The 16,729-nt window shown below is 43.5% G+C and overlaps 1 protein-coding gene and 1 pseudogene across 5 annotated transcripts in view; one reads left to right on the top strand and one right to left on the bottom strand.

Annotated features, from left to right (window-relative positions):
* Nucleotides 1-16,729, bottom strand: part of Rbp6 (RNA-binding protein 6) — a 205,749-nt gene that overhangs the window by 35,420 nt on the left and 153,600 nt on the right. The gene's annotated exons all lie outside the window — the stretch shown is intronic.
* LOC108612824 (GTP:AMP phosphotransferase, mitochondrial pseudogene) lies at nucleotides 6,459-7,615 on the top strand (annotated as a pseudogene).

Below are 16,729 nucleotides of genomic sequence, written 5' to 3'. Positions count from 1 at the left end.
TTCTCGGCTGCATGTCCTTACAGTGCTGGGGATTCCTTGCTGATGGCATTTAAGAAGTTATTGTCATAAATGTTTGAGTTTGCTTCATGTTGTTGTTGTTGTTGCTGTTGTTGCCGCCTCCTGCGCATCCTCCTCTCCCCCTGCCCCACACGACACTTGCCTCAAATCAAATTCTGTTGCTGTTGCCGCAAAGACACAACTTTTATTTAGCCATGTTGAATGGCCTGCAGACGATGCCCATGCCCCAGTCCTCTCCCCCTCTACCTTCGCTTCGCCCCTGCCGCTCCTGCCAATTTGCAATTCTAATGTAATTTTTTCGCGAATCATAAGTTAGCAAATGCCTCACACTCGCCCACGCCCAAGACTTGTGTCGCCTGCCAGCCAAGCACCGCCCCCCTCCCTCATGCTCCATGCTCTGCCTGTGTGTCTCTATGCCTGCCCCAGGGGGAACGCCTTTTAAAATGTCTTTGACCAATTGTAAACTGGGCGTCCCCTTTTCGAATTTTGTTAAATTTTTTTCTTTGTTTTCTTTGGGTCCACTCGTTAGGCCCACAAATCGATCAGAGCACAAGAGCACACAAAAAATATGCTAATTTCCTGCATGTTCATTGCGTAAGAAAATTAATTCGAAATCGAAAAACAAAGACAGCCAAATCAAAAAGTCGAACTTCTAATACTCTAAAAGGTCAGCCGGGCAGAGAGCCTGAACTTTCGAATTGTCTGTGAACAAAGAAAGAGCAAATGGAAGACGGACAGCTGCTCGATGAGGAGGAGGAGCTGCTGAATATAAAGAAATTTTGATTCGAATTTAATTTGGGGATATGCGGAATATCAACTTAAAGCGTATTCGTGGCGTATCTGGCTAAGACTCCTGTATTAACTAATCAAAGTACAAGTTACTAAATATTTTTCTCTCGCCACGCAATAATCTCTACGATTCGAGTTCAAGTCTTCGCCCTGTTAACCCTTTTTTATTTGATTTTCGGACCCCTTTTTATACGCTCTTTGGAGTTCGAGCATTTCGAAAAGGGACAGCAACAACAACAAGGGCAAACGGCTAAAAGAAAAACAGCAACAACAACAACAATAGAATCGTGGCAAAAACAAAGCCAAACAATGTGCCGCATTTACATTTGCATTATTTAGCATTTAAGCGTCACGCGTTGCGTAAACAAATTGTATAAACAAAAACAAAGCGATTCAAGAGAAAAAAAAAAAAACACTGGAGAAATAAAAAAGAAAAAAGAAAATGAAATAAAATCAAACACAGGCGCGTAATTCATTAAAGAATTCTCATTTTGATTAGATTGAAATGTTGCGTTGGGGATAATTGTGAATAGAGTTGAAGTGAGTAAGAGGAAGTGAATCGAGAGGTTTGGGGAAACCAGGGGAATCTAGTTGGAAATTTATTCTAAATGGAACGTTTGGAACCACTGGAATTAGTTCCAGTAGCCAGTTCATATTGTGAACAGTGAGAGATAACCAAAAGTTATTAAAGAAAACTACGCTAGCAACTTAACATTGAATTTACATCAACTTAACAGCATGCTATTCAGCTCTGTGAACTAGCTCAGGCAATTGTTTACTCATAATACAGAAATATGCTACCATTATGTATTCAGCAACTAAGCATGCATTAGATTCCGACTTAACATAGACTTAACATAGCTCAATTTTAGCCTTACTGGGTAAAGCTAATGATTGTTTAATGAATCATGAGTGAACAGCTACAGCAAGTGGCTTAAAGTTTGGTCAGCATATGGGTGCTACCGGCCAAAGCTATGTTAAACGTTAAATGTTATAGTTGGTAAACTTTTATATATGTATCTCTGTTAACTGCGATGCAGAGAAAAATTAAGCCCACTTCAAAAAGAAATTGCTCAAATTAAGAGCGCAGCTCAGAGTAACTTTTGCATGTGTGGGTATACACATACATATTTACATATTTATGTGTGTGTGTGTGTGTATGCATATGTGCATGTGTTCAACTTGCAACCAATCAACAGTTTGAGCTCATTGTTCAGTTAACTATGAATAATGGAGGGGAAATTTATTAGCAGGCCAATGCTTCACGAATCCATAGCAATGAAAAGGTGCTGCTGCTAGTTGTTGTTGTTGTTGTTGTTGCTGCTGTTGTTGGGCTGGCAATCAAATGTTTGAATATGTCTGAGATTTTTTATTGTTTGTTGCTGTTGTTGGCTTTCGAGTGCTGCTCCGGGTAACTAGCAGCTGAAAGGCTGCTCTGGACACATTTAAAGTCTGGTCACACTTACACACACACACACACTCTCTCTCTCTCTCTCTCTGTTGCTCGCATCCTCTGTTTCGCTCGCACTCTTGCACTTATTGGTTTACTTGTTTACATGACAAGCTGCTCGTTTTCACACTTTTTCTTATTTGCTTTAACATTTTCGCATGCATATGCAAGCAGCCCCATAGCACACACACACACACACACATACACAGGCACACACACATGGAGAGTTGCAAGAGGATGCTTGTCCAGGCAAGCTCACATTCTCTATCGTTGTAGTTGCTTCTGTTAAGTCCTGCGGTGGCATTTTGCACATATGCATGTGTGTGCATGTGTATGAGTCTGTGTGTTGGTGTATGCACTTTAAGCGCGCTTGTATGCGTTGCACTTGTTTGCACTGTTTTTACATCGAATGTTGATTGTACAAAACCACTGAACAAGAAAAATTAATTATACAAAAACGTCACCGCCAAACAGCTACCGAAACTGTTGACCCAACCCAAGGATGTTGTTGGTTGTTGGTGTTGTTGTTGCTGGCATTGTTGTTGTTGCTGTTGTTGTTGTTGTTATGGCACCTACGCTAACGCTGTTGGAAATAATTCGAAAATGTTTCGCATACGCTGGCAGATAAACGGGGTTTATGCCTAACCACGAGACAAAATAGACAGGCAGACAGACAAATGGAGATACGAGCAACAGACAGACGGACAGACAGGCAGACAGGGCAGATAGTTGAACATGCGAAAGATACATGCATTGTTCAGCAAATACATCACATATATTTGTTATATACATATATATGCATTTATATTTATTATTTAACATATTTGGCATTAGCCGAGCACAAAACTAGATTTCTATATACATTGGACGCCCTGCCATGTCGAGTCAACCGCAATGTTTAGAACCCAAACTAATAAATCATACGAAAAACAGGCAAATGACTAGCCACAGATAGAGAGGGAGACAGAGAGAGAGAGAGAGAGAGAGCGATAGGGAGCGGGAGAGCAGCTGCTGCTTGCATTTCTATGCTGTATATAAATCAATTTATGCAAGCGCATAAATACGCATCAAAATGCTTCAAACTAAAAAAATTCCAAAATGAATGCAGCATCAGGCAAAGGCCAAGACGAAGGCGAAGGCTAAGACCAAAAAATAAAAATGCGAAAAAAAATATACATATAAATTTGGATGTGGCAAATGGCATTTACGGCCAAATTGGTTCGAACGAGTCCCAAAACGCGGGCTTTTAAGCAAATGCAAAAACTTGTAGCATACTTTTAAGCTGGCGCACTTAAAACGCAGCCGCACGCAGCGGAGGCGGGGGCGTGGCAGCGTACGCCGCGAGCTGCTACGTGTTCGAGTGTGAAGCTGGCACTGCCACGCCTCCCCAACCTCCGCCAGCGTGACACGCCCAGCGTCTTGTGGGCGGCACAAATCGACGCTGGCAACGCTTAAGTATTTTTTATTTTTATTATTATTTTTGTTACGCTTTTTTTTTGTTTTATTCTATTTTTTTCTAGCTGTTGTTGGCTGCTTTTTGTTTTTGCTTGTTTGCCGCACGGAAACTGCGTTTTTTCTTTCGCTTATTTTTTTATTTTTTATTTTTTTTTTTTGCATTTTTCTATGGCATTGCATTTAGATGTTGATGTTGTGCTCAGCTTTTGTTGCGGTGCTTAGAATTGCTCGCTGCTGCCTCCACGCGCCACGCTCCACGCTCCACGCTCCACGCTCCTTGCTCCCCACTGAATCAAGTTTTTATTTCAAGCAGCTAGCGGAAGTGTTGCTGCTGCCTTCAGTTGTTGTTGTTGCTGCTGCTGCTGTTGTTATGGTTGCTGCTGCTGCTGCTGGTGCTGTTTGTGGGTATGCGAAATTGCAGCTAAGAAGTAAGCAGAGCTGACTGGTTAAAGGAAAAGGGGCTTTTAACGGGCAAGACAGTTACCCGTAGGGTTAGCAGGAACTTAAAGTTTTATTCTCTGCCCAACATTGTGGCACATGGCACCAGAGCTGATGACAACGACAATAACTGTAATGAAACTGAGATAAGCTGTGCATAGTACCGGGAGGGGAACGGGGGCTGGGACACAGGAGTCGCCGCAGGAGCAAATCGCATGCTCATTTGTTGCGCCATTGTTGTTGGCTGGCCGCGTTGAATTGTTTGAAATGAAGTTTGGCACGACTCCGAGATGATTATCACGGGGCCAACATGTAACTGAGCTGAACAGAGATAGAGAGAGAGACAGAGAAAGAGAGAGAGAGAGAGAGAGAGAGAGAGAGAGAGAGAATGAAAGCAAGACAGAGTCCAATTCCCAAACACCCACAGCTCAAGTTCAGCGCTGAGTTTTAAGTTTTGATTTGAAAATAATTAGTAAACTGTTCAGGCAAGAAAAGTGGAAAATTGAAAAGGTCAGAGCTGTGCTAGAAAGTCACGTCTTTCCATAAGATGAAAATGAAGTAAAAATAATTGATAAACTGGCAGTAGAATGGCTTGAGAAAGAGATGGAGAAATACAACAGATCTTAGCTAAGTTCAGCTGATGATAATGATAATGATGATGATGATGATATATTATATATGAAACAGCTCATTAGCATTACAGGCTGACTTAGCATTTAACTCATGGAATGCTGCAATCTAAATCAATCTAAATATCTTGCTTCCTTTTCTTATAAATTTAAACCATTTCCCTTTGCCTGTGCTACAGCCCCCAGACTCCAATATATCACCCCCAATACGAAATTGCTCAGTTTGGCATTCAATCTTCCGCATTTTTATCACTTTTCGTTTAAGGAAATCTTTCCTGCAGATAATTAATGAGTTACTTAGCCCTGATTGGCTGTTCCTTTTGGTATGGGGGAACTTTAATGTGTAAGTCTAGTTGGTGCATAATTAAAAAAAAGAAAATTCGTTGCTTTAAATGGCAAAGAGGAAAATAAGGAAACAGGCGCTCTGGAAAATGCCGCCACAAACAGGAAAACAGGAAAAGGAACGCCATTTATCCTGGCGCACGAAGTGGACTGACAGCCGCAGCTTCAGTTGACGCCTTCTCCGATTCCAATGTCGTGCTCGCTGTCAGCTTCAACTATGCTCCCACACACACACACACACACACGCACACAGAAGGACAGACAAACGGTTGGAACTCTTGGCGTTGACATTGGCAGCGTGCAGAGGCCCGAAAATATATATTTTGCGTGCTTCTTGTCAAGTCGCATTGCGTGCAGAGCGTGGGTGGGTAAGTGAGTGGTGCGGGTGGTGCGGTGCTGCGGTGGTGCTGCTGGTGGTGGTGGCTTGCAAATGGTGGGTGAGCGGGCCTGTGTGCGCCCATTCCTCATGTTTGGCGAGTGATTTATTTGACTGACACTTTTTTCTGCGTTGATTGCATCGTAATCCCAACATAATGAGTACTGTTATATTTCATGGCCATTCTCGCTGCAGAAGCGGGCCCCTCCTAAAATGAAGTAGACAATTTTTCAAAAACAAAGACGATAACTAATGGGGCGGGTGGCTCCATTCGGCGTTAGCCCGGTCTGTGTTTCATTGTGCATGTGACACACGTAGGCCACTTGAGGGCCTCCGGACTGCGGACTGTGGACTGCGGACGGACTGGCCCTGGCCGCATAGCAAAAATTGTGCGCTCAAATTTTCGTCATTTGTTTTCGTTGTCATTTCCGTTTTTCTTTCGATTAACTAGCACTAACTATGTATTTAGCTTCAACTATTTCTAATTAGAGAGCAACGCATTTGGCAGACACTTGAGGACAGCTCCATTAAGAGAAAAGTATTTCAATTAGCGCTGAATAAATTGGCCGAAAATGTCTCTAGGAGAGAGCGTTTTAAGAGGGAGTGCATGACTAGCTACTTTATAAGCATGCATACAAAATACCATCATGCCTTAGGCAAATCTGAATTCAATATACCATTCCTCCATCTATCTATTCTTTACTATGCTGTACTATTCCTCTATCTCACTATTCTCAACCTTGCTCAAGCTTGTCTACATACAATACCATTATGCCCGAGGCTTATATTATGTAATATACTCACTTCATCACTCTCTCGATTCGTATACCATTCCTCTATCTCACTCTTCCTCATTTCAGCTCAGCCTGCTCTACATAAAATGCCATGATACCGTAGCCATATATCTAGTCTAAATCTTTAACCTCTTCTATCCCTAATCTCCTTTCCTATTTCATCTATTTCTCAATTGTCATTCCTAAATATTTTTTGTTTTTCCCTCAAACTTCAAATCATTCCCTTTTCAAAAACTTAAATTCTGATCTAGAAATTTAATTTTCGACACCATCATTAGCAAAATTTATTTCTTCTTTAGTCTCCAACTTTTCTCGTGTAACATTGGTAATAGTTCAAGGCAGATGAGCTCTTTTTACATATATTTTTAATAATTGACTTCAAAATTGATATGCGAATCGCAAGTGAAAATGTTCGTTAGTGTTTGTCTGATGGCGAGAATGCGTGGATTTCGTGCTCTCATCATGGGTCCGCCGGGCAGCGGCAAGGGCTATGTGTCCGACATGATAGTCAAGACCTTTGGTGCCGTGCACATAGCTGCCGGAGATATATTGCGAAAGCACATACACCAGGGTACGGCCCTGGGCAAGCATGCCTTCCACATGATCAGTCAGGGCAAGCTGGTGCCCGATCATCTGCTGCACGGCGTCATTGCCACGGCCGTGTACAAGGCAGAGGACCGTAACTTCATACTGGACGGATATCCGCGCAATCTGGCTCAGGCGAAGCACCTACAGGGCCTGGTCAAGCTGGACATGGTGATCAATCTGAATATACCCGACGAGGCCATAGTAAACATGCTCAAGAATCGGCTGGTGCATATGCCATCGGGTCGCGTCTACAACGAGGGCTCGGCGGCCCCACGAGTGCCCGGCCATGACGACGTGACGGGCGACCCGCTGACGCGTCGCGTCGACGACCATCCCAAGGTGGTGCAGGCCCGATTGGCTGCCTTCGATAAGCAGATGCAGCCTGTGATTCGATTCTATATGAAGCAGAATATTCTGTACACCATCACTGGTAGACAGCACCGCAACCTATGGCCGTTGGTTCATAAATTCTTGAAAAAACGTTGGATCAAACGTTCTGTTCGTCCCTTCCGACCCCCAAGAAATCTCGATTTGATTAAGTTATGCTGATTGCAAAGTGCATGTTAAAAATTTTGATAATCACTCCGACTTATATATATTATTTCATATATATTTACATATAAATATATATAATACAAAGTTATATATATACATATAAATATATATATACACACATATATATAAGTTTGCTGTAATAAGTTACTGAAAATGAATATAGCAAATCAAATTTTACTAATCCCCCTATTTGTGTGTTTTTGCTTTTAGTATAACAGTTTATACGTATAACAGTATAACAGTCGAAGAGGAGCTGAACAGTATAAAAGTTGATTGCTGACTAAGCTAAGAAATTATAAAGTCTCTGGTAAGTATTTCCTGCAGTATAATAGTTTCATATTCTTGCATACTTTAGTATGCCAGTTTGTAATATACGAGCATGTGATAGCAACACTTAAAATAGTCCACAGAATATTGAATATAATTCAGCAATGGGATTTGAGTTTTTCTGCGATTTACCCTAATGGAAAATAAATTAATTATCCGAATTTTAGGCACCGACACCTGCTCAATGCAATATGATCTGTGCGAGTATAATAGATCTGTTTGTTGATAATTCGCCTTTACGGAACAATAGCTTAGCTGCCATAGTCCTCTGGCTGTTTGGAATTTTGTTTCAGATTCTCATTCTCTCTCTTTCGCTCGCTCTTACTCTCCATCTCGTTCTGTGGCATTTTTCAAACATTGTCGGACAAAATTTACGACAGAGATTACACGATGGCCAAGAGAGGCGAGGCAGGGCGAGGTGAGGTGAGGTACATGCACGGTGTGTATGACAAAATTGGCTCAGACGGCAGGGGCTAATTTCTAGATCCACTCTACGTACTGTGTGCTGCGTACTGGCCCAGCAGTCGCAGCTGTGTGCGATGGCAATAAAAACTTTTATTATTGTCACACGTAGCAGCAGCAGCAGGAGCAGGAGCAGCAGCAGCAACAGTAGCCGCAGCAGCAGCAGGAGCAGACTGAGCCACTACAGTTTGGGCCAAGTCCGGCTCTACTAGCTGTACGGCTACGGCTTCAGTTTCAACTCCTGCATAACCTGCGTACACACTTCCGTTTTCCGCTCGACTGTTGTCCTTTTTGTATTGTTGTTGCTGTTGCTTTTCTCTGTTCTGTGGGGCAGGAGGCAGGCAGGGGACAGCAAAATTGAATAAAATGGCCTCAGTTAATGGTTGTCGGGCTGATTCAGTTAGCGCATAAAATGAGCAGGAGCCCAAGTTTCCCTTTATATAGCTACGGCTCCTCTCTGGTTGCTTCCTGTGCCATTCTCTGCTCCGGCATCTGCTCCTGCTGCTGCTGCTTCTGTGCGGCTCTCTGTATATATTTTTGGTCACAAATGTGGCACGGCCTAAATCTCGGTTTTACGAGCGCATTCTTTTGTTTGCTGCCGTCGCTGCCCTTCGCCATTGTTTTGTTTATTATGTATTTGTTTCATTTTTACATACTTATTGTTTTTTCCTTCTTTATTTTGTTTTTTTTTTGTTTTTTTTTTTTTTTTGCTGCTGTTGTGCTTCTTCCCCTATTCTTCCCCATTTCTTTCATTTCTTTCTCTTCCTAGTCTTTAGTTGGCCCATTATGCGAAGGGTGGCTGGAGCTGATGTATGCGCCAGCATTAAAATGGAGCTATGTCCCATGCATATTTGTCGCCCATTACACGTATAACAGCTTTTTGTTGCGTATAACAGTTTTTTATGTATAACAGTATAACACTTTTTTTTTTTGTGTATAACAATTTTATTTTTTGTAACAAATTGCAGTCAGCACATGAATAAATGCATTCGAAAAAAAGAACAGTTGGAGGAAGTAGATAAAGATTCAACGCACGAAAATTGCGATGCGCAGTAGAGAGAGAGAGAGAGAGAATATTTTAGTCAGTTGGCAGCGCCCAGCCTCCGCCTGCTACTCCTGCTCCCCCGTCCGCCGCCACTACCTCTACCGCATTTAAATGAAGGACGGAAAAGTGCAGACAGTTGGACATGCAAATGTCAGTGCCGAACTGCCACTGAGGTTAAGCAGCGGGCTGAGTTCCGGTGCGGACCGCCTGCCGCCCGCTGCCGCCCCCTGCCATCGAAATGACGAAATGGCCGTTCGCTTGGCAGTCGCTGGTTCGCTGGTTGGTTGAGTGTTTAAAACGGCTATTGTGCAGCTTGTGGTTGCTTTGCAAATTGAATAAAAGTTCATTCGAGTGTAAGGGAACCGATAGCACAGCGCACCAAACACAACAACAACAACAACAACAACAACAACAACAACAGCAGCAGCAGCAGCAACCACACACAGTCACACACATATGGAAAAAATTGATAGAGGCGGGGCGCCAAAAGAACTGCGAGCCAGCGAACATTGAATGAATGTGAATGTAATCGTTTTTGCAAATGAAAATTGATTTTTGAATTGTGGGCACGGTCCGGTCCTTCTATCATTCAAGCGACTCAGCGCAATGCAACGCAACGCAACTAAATGAAATCAGCGTCGAGTCGAGTCGAGGCTTGGGTTTGAGTTTGGGTTTGGGTTAAACGTAACCGTTGCGCAATTTGGCTTTTAATTTAAAACGCAATATTTAAATATTATTAATTTAAATGCGAAAGTGCGAGGCAACTAAAAAACTGGCATAAATGATGCACAGCTTAATAATAGTTGTAGCAGCACAGCACAGCACAGCCGCTATGTGTGAGTGTGTGTGTGGGTGTGCTGTGTGAACGCAGAAAACTACGCTATACATTTTTTATGCTGCCCCAACAAAGGCTGCAGAAAAACATTCGCTTGCCAGTTGACGGCTCCGGCTGGAGCTTTTCTTATGCCACAGCGTTTTGCCCGATTCAAAAGCAGCTAAAGCAAAAAAATGTCGAGAAAAAGAACAAAATGGTTGGCTGAACGAGCGGACGGACAATCAGACAAGAAAAAAAAAAAAAAAAAGAATTGAATAGAGAAGGGGAAAGACATAGGGGGCAGAGCAGGAAGAGGACGGAGCGTGAGGCAACAAAGTGGATTTGAATTATTCAAAAAATGCGATTGTTATTTGCAAAATGTGCAGTGAATTGAGACGCGCACAGACAGGCGAAGACGAAGACGTCGACAATCCTCGCTGCGATTTACGGTGAAAATAATGTTGTATTTATGAGTCGAAACAGTTGGCCAGAGCCGAGTTGGCGTGGCGGTTGCGAGGGAGGGGCGTGGGTTGGGCAAACGCTTTGCTAAAATTGGATTCAATGATAGTGGGAATTGCTGCAACTCGTAAGCAGTTGAATGTGAAATTTATGCAGCTGAGAATCTAGAAATTATGGCTGCGTACAAAACTTGCGTATAACAGTTGTCAAAAATGGCGAAGCACAGGATGAGAGAACCTATTACGAACAGCACAGAACTTCTTATGGCAATTGTGCAGCGGCAGCAGCAGCTGTGCCGACTCGCATGCCAGCTTTCAAAGACTTTATAGACTGCTGCGTACAGGTGTTATAAACTTTTCGTATAACAGCATGTGAAAGTGCGACGTAACGACAAAAGTTCCCTCGAATTGATGTATCATAAGAACTAGTTGAAGAGTTTTAACTAGTACGAGGTTAAGGTTAAGCTAGATTGGCAGGTGTTTGAAAGTTTTTTTAGTGAAGACCTTATGAGTTGGGTTAGCAATGGGTTTTATGGAAATTGTGATGTGTGTAGAGTAGTATAACAGATTGAATGGTAGTAGTTGTTATATTTGAGAGGCTAGAAAAGAGTAGAGTGAGGAGAGAGGGAGGTTGGGTTGAATGATGACCCGTATAACAGTTTGTATAACACTAGTTATTATAGGTTGCTTAATTGGAATCATAGCAGAAGTTCTTGGTACGACTTTGTACTCATCTACAGCTACTTTGATAGCTCGAAACCATCTCTTCTCCTTAAGGACTCAGGCCGTAGTACACTTTATGATATGCAAGAGTACTTTCAGCATATATCACTAGCTGCAGTTGTCTACTGATAATTGAAAAAGCTTAACTTTGATCTACGATCTTATTTGTTAGCCTGTCCAGTTTTCTCATGGGAAAGCCATTATGTGGCCAGGCCGGGCGTAATTGACAGCGCCATCATCAGTCTTGGCCGTTTAGCTGTTCGCTTGACAATCTCTAGCCATATAACAGCTATTTATCATCACAGCGGGCCACAATAGCCAAGTAATATGCTACGCTCGCCCGCTCGCCCGTTCGCTGGTGACACTGCACTTCCCTGTTCGGCGCCAGAGCGGGCAAGTCATTTAAAATGAAAGCGCTAGCTGTGCAGCACTACAGCCAGGAAAACCAACGAACCACCGAGCCAACAGCAGCCATTCAGTCAGCCTCATTCCAGCGAGCAAGACACAAAAAACCAAAAAGGTTTTAATCAGTTATTCATGAGGCCGAGAGCACGACGTCAAACAAAAGCCGCTGCGCCGGTTGACATTGAAAGCCAGTCAGAAGACGGGCAAGAAGAAGCGCGAAATGCGACGGCTCAGCAGAAAGAGATGCAGCATAATATGCGAATGAGACGGCAAAACAAATTTATGAGCTGGAAAAAAGGGCTGCATAACTTGCAGCAGGCAATAACAATTGGCTGCAACTTAAAAGGCGAGGCAGGCGCAAAAGAGTTTGTTTATTTTGGAGCGGGACAGTGAGTGAGAGAGAGAGAGAGAGAGAGAGAGAGAGAGAGAGAGAGAGGGAGGGAGTAGGAGTGAGCAGACAGACTGACAAATAGAAGCAGCAAAAGCTGCCTGGGATTGAGAATGCTTTGCAGCCGCTGATGATGATGAGGACTGACTGACTGACTGACAAGTCGACAACTGGATGATGATATGGAGGTGTATGTAGCGGCGCGGGGCGTGGCATCTTACGTTGTTGACGGAACCACTCCAAACTAATGAGTATGCATATTGTATGCGTATGTGTGTGCGCACGGAGCGCGGCGCCTCGCCTCGCCGGCTCTGTTGCCTTTTGTTGCAGCAACAACAACAACAACAGCAACAACATGCAAAATGCACTTGGACGCCTTGCCACCTGCGCGTCAGTCGGCGTGAGTGGAGGAGGCTGACGCTGATTTTGTTTTGTTAGCGCTGACAGAGCTTCAAATTAGTTGGCATAAAACATAAATGCAAATGAATGCGAGCACTCCACACAAACATAAGAAAAAAAGCTGAAAAAAAGCTGAAAAAAAAACCAACGAGGGTGGCTCGCCCGCAGCTCGAGCTGAGTCTTATTAATGCAGGGCTGATTGGACTTTTTGTTTACAGTAGAGTGAGAGAGAGGGAGAGAGGGAGAGAGAGAAAGAGGGAGAGAAATTGCGAGACACATGGGCGCATTGCACTTAAGTAGCTGGGCTCTCAACAATTACATTGGACACCTTAGCACATTACGTGGCATGTAAGCGCACACTGCTGCACCACCACCACCAAACACCCACCCACCCAGCAGTCAGTCGAGCGGTGTGAATGCGGCTGTTGATTGAAAATTCTTGTGCAAAAATGTTGACGTCGACATTGCGACTGACATGCTGCTGCTCATTACATTAATTGCTTTGGCTTGTCTTTGCGACAGCCGCACAGACGAGGCCAACTGCATACGTTGCGTATGCGTATTATGCATGCGTATACGTGAGTGTGCGCCTCTCCACTTGTGTGCGTGTGTGTGTATGTGCTACAGCACTCGCATTTCAATTTCAATTTTGCAATTTTGGCAGCTGCCAGGTGGCACTGTCGCTCCAACTGTCTGTTTCTGGCCCATATCATGCAGCGGCAGGCCAAAAACTGAACTCGGCCCATAGAGCAGCAACAGCAGCAGGAGCAGGAGCAGCAGCAGCAGCGAGCGAGCGAGGAGGCAATTCGCAAGCCTTTTTATCGCCTCTGCCCCTCATCAATTTACTGGCTAACAGATTTGCGCAGCTGTTCGAGGCACTGGCCTCCCTTTCACATACTATAGACATATATATATATATGTATATACATACATATATATCTATCTATCTGTTCAACTCTCTGACTATCTGTCTGTCTGTCTCTCTCTGTGTGTGTGTGTGCAGCACGTGAAATGTATGTCGCCTGTCAAATTACTTGAATCTCTGCTCACTCTCTGTCTATCTCTTTCACTCTCGCCTTCCCCCCCTCGCCATCTCTGTCTCTGTTGTGTCCTGTTTTTGGACTGGCAGCTCAATGCAGTTGGACCCACATTTGTGCGCTTGGTTTGTCGTGCCAGTCAAGCATAATATGATTATGTAGATGCTGTTCCCTACACACACACACACACACACACATATACGGGCATCGATGCCAGCACATTATCCCATTTCCCTCGCTCTCCGCAAATATACGACTATATCTACAATAGTTCGCTGTCAAATCGTATTTATTATTTTATGTTTTCATTTTGTAAATTGCCATTGCTGCTGCTGCTGCTGCTGCTGCTGCTGCTGTGATTACACAGAACAAAAAGCACTATCTGTCGATATCCGTATGTCTCTGACTCCCCCCTCTCTCCATCGCTGTCTCCCTTTGCTCGTCTGTGTAACTAATCGACTGTTGCCGGCGCGCGTCAAGTGCCAGCGTCGCAGCTCCACCTCCTGTCCTCCTGTCCTGCTGTCCTGCTGTCCTGCTGTCCTCCTGTCTGCCAGTCAGTTCCACCCTCCTGTCGATTTTCATTGTGTGCGAGTGCCAAACAAAACAAAAAACTACAACAACAACGACAGCAACAACAACAACAACCACAAAGCAAACACACATGACTTTTGAAATCAGCTTGTCTCAGAGTCCCTCAGCAATCAGAATTTGGTATGCAAATTTCCAAAATGGGATTGCATCAATATTAGAAATCAATATATTCGCTGCGCAGTGCGATTAAAAAGATAACCCAAACGGAACTGGAGCCCAAACCGGAACCGGAATCGGATTCCGAATCGGAATCGTAGCAAACGGTTTGCTTTCAACATTTCAGATTTGGTTAAACGAAACGTTGCAAACACCTTCGCTAAAAGGCCTCAGGCCAAAACGCTAGCTTAACATGCAGAGAGGGAGAAAGAGAGAGGTGGAAGGAGTGGCACACTTCTGCACGCCCTGACCCTGTGTGTGTGTGTGTGTGTGTGTGTGAGGGGCTGCTATGATGGAAACAGTTTGCAACTAATTAAGCAGCACGCACAATCTAACATGCGAGTTAACACCAGCAGCAATTGCTAACATGAGGAGTTAACCTGCAGTTGACTGAGGGCTGGCCTGGGTGGCTGCCTTTGTGTGTGTGTTGCCTGCATAGTGGTGCAAAGCAGCTGCACAAGGTAAACTCGACTACGGCGGATCCTTATCACAGTTCTTAAGCAATTAATTAGAGCGCTGCTAAGGAACCAAGGAACTGAGCTAATTATTTAACGTTAGCTCTTTCCGCGGCGTATTTCCTAAACAATTTGTAAAGCTAAGTTCTTGGAGGGATGTCTCTATCTAAATATCCTGCTTATATGTGAAAAAATTAAATAAGCTAAAATTCTTTTTTCTCTTTGTTTCATATCTATCGAATTTTTATTTTGTGTGTCTACTATCGATGGTTCTTTAAATAATTATCGTTTGCTTTGACATAGTTGTCGTTTAGTATTCCTTTAGATATTTCTCTAACTATAATTGCAGTTATATTGATATAGCTCGGGCTAATTCATAGAATCTACAAGTCTTTTTTAAGGTTTTTACTCTAGATTAAGGCTGAACTTCTATTAAATCCTTAATAAAAAAAATATAAAATAAAAATACATACAAAAATAAAATAAATAAAATCATAATATGAATCTTATTTAATTAAGATAAAAAATAAATATTTATATTTAAAGAAATAAAAAAAAATAAAAATAAATAAAAATAAAAAAAATAGCAATCAAATAAATAAAATAAAATAACAATCATATACATCAGATAAACACATTAAATAATACAATAAGCAAAATATTATATGAGTTCACTTTCATCAGTTCAGTTCATCAGGTCTAACACTCATTTTCATCCCTCAAGGAACAGCTAAAAGCATGCTCAGTGAATCGAAAAACGGCCTCGCAGGAAATGAATTCGATCTATAAACAGAGTTCACGACTTGCCTTAGAGTAGCCATCAAAATATTCCCGTTGAGTGGGGCAACAAAATGCGAAAGTATTCATTAGTAGTATTTTATATTCGCCATGCATTTGCCCCACTGTGCCAGCTGCCTGGAGTAGGTAATATGCAATAAAGGCGATATGCTTGCCTATGCCCTTCCCGCTGTGCTCTGCCACCCCCCGCCAATCGACGCGATATGCTCAGCACATTTGACCGCAGTTAACAAAGTTCACACACACACGCATATATATATATAGCGTATACCGTTAGACTAGGCTGGCTGGCATCTATGTGTGCGCCCGGGCGCACACAATAATAAGTGACGCATTTAATCTGATTTGCTTTATGACATGTTCATGACGAGAACAATTAAAATGTGCGGTTGGCTAGGCAGCCGAGCCCCATCTAGAGGATGTGGCCTGGGTCTGCACTGGGTAGCCTGGATGGCTGGTTGGCTGGCTGGCTGGCGGGCTGGCTGGCTCCCGGGTAGCTGCTTTTCGCCTTGTTGTTGTTATTGGCCGGCGTAAAAAGCAAATTGTTTAATGTGCTGTGAATAAGTGACAAAACAGCTGAACTTTGCGTAGGCCTCAGTCAGCTCCCCCGTCAGCTCCCCAGTGGCTAGTCACGCGGCCGAGCCTGAGCACGCTCCACTGTTGACTTTATCGATGCGTTTGATGGCAACATGAACCCCTCTCCCGCTCTCTCCCTATCTCTCTCTCTCTCTCTCTCTGTGCGTGTGTGCTTATCACACGTAAAAGGTCTGCGTCCTGCTGAACGTGTGCGGCCGACATTGCTGATTAGCTGAAGCGAGTGCGATTGCTGCTGTTTGCCTTATGCATGGCACTGGCCCAACTTCTGACATCGGCTTGGACTCTTGGCTCAAAAGCTAGCGCCAAAACTGACAATTGTCTGGGCCATAATTGCGACAATAATTGCGCATAATGCGACAATGTGCTCATGCAGCACAGCGCTCAGTGTCTCAGTGTCTTACTTGGCTGTCTACTTACACACGCCCCACTGGCTGCTCCACCCCACTCTCTCTCTCTCTTTCGCTCTCTTTCGCTCTCTCTCTCTCTCTCTCTCGCTGGCTGTAAACTTTGTTGCAGTTTGTTTTTACTATTGTTTTGTAATGGCAAAATTATAGACCCCAACGTCGACCCTTGAGCTTCATTTCTCTAGCTCACTTTTTGGAGCTATCTCTATCTCGCTCTCGCTCTCGCTCACACTCGC

This window comes from Drosophila arizonae, chromosome 4, assembly GCF_054131065.1.
Source record: "Drosophila arizonae isolate 15081-1271.41 chromosome 4, UAZ_ARI_1.0, whole genome shotgun sequence".
Classification (NCBI taxonomy): domain Eukaryota; kingdom Metazoa; phylum Arthropoda; class Insecta; order Diptera; family Drosophilidae; genus Drosophila; species Drosophila arizonae.
Note: the sequence above shows the minus strand (reverse complement) of the source record. Positions and strands in the feature narration are given on the sequence as shown.